We start from the raw sequence: 338 nt of genomic DNA, 5'->3' as shown, positions 1-338 counted from the left end.
GTACTATTGGTTCTTCTTATTTTCTAATTCTTTTTTATTGGTTGGCATACAGTCATTAATATACACTGTTTCATAGAATTCATAACTATTGATCTATGCCTCCACCCTCCCATCCACCCATTAACTTCTCATGCTGGTGAATTACTCCCCATTTTTCCGCCTCCCCTTCTCCTCTTCCACTTTTGAACCTTCATACATATCTTGCTCATTTAGCCTTCTGTTTCCACAGTAGTGGTTGTATGCAGTGTTTGTCTTCTTCTGATTGAGTTATTCCAAATACTTTGTTGTTCTTTTTTTATTATTTTAATGAAAGTTTACAGACTTTGGATTTCCACTCA

Source organism: Elephantulus edwardii, unplaced genomic scaffold, assembly GCF_000299155.1.
Source record: "Elephantulus edwardii isolate Elephantulus edwardi_28Jun2011 unplaced genomic scaffold, EleEdw1.0 scaffold00001, whole genome shotgun sequence".
Classification (NCBI taxonomy): domain Eukaryota; kingdom Metazoa; phylum Chordata; class Mammalia; order Macroscelidea; family Macroscelididae; genus Elephantulus; species Elephantulus edwardii.
Note: the sequence above shows the minus strand (reverse complement) of the source record.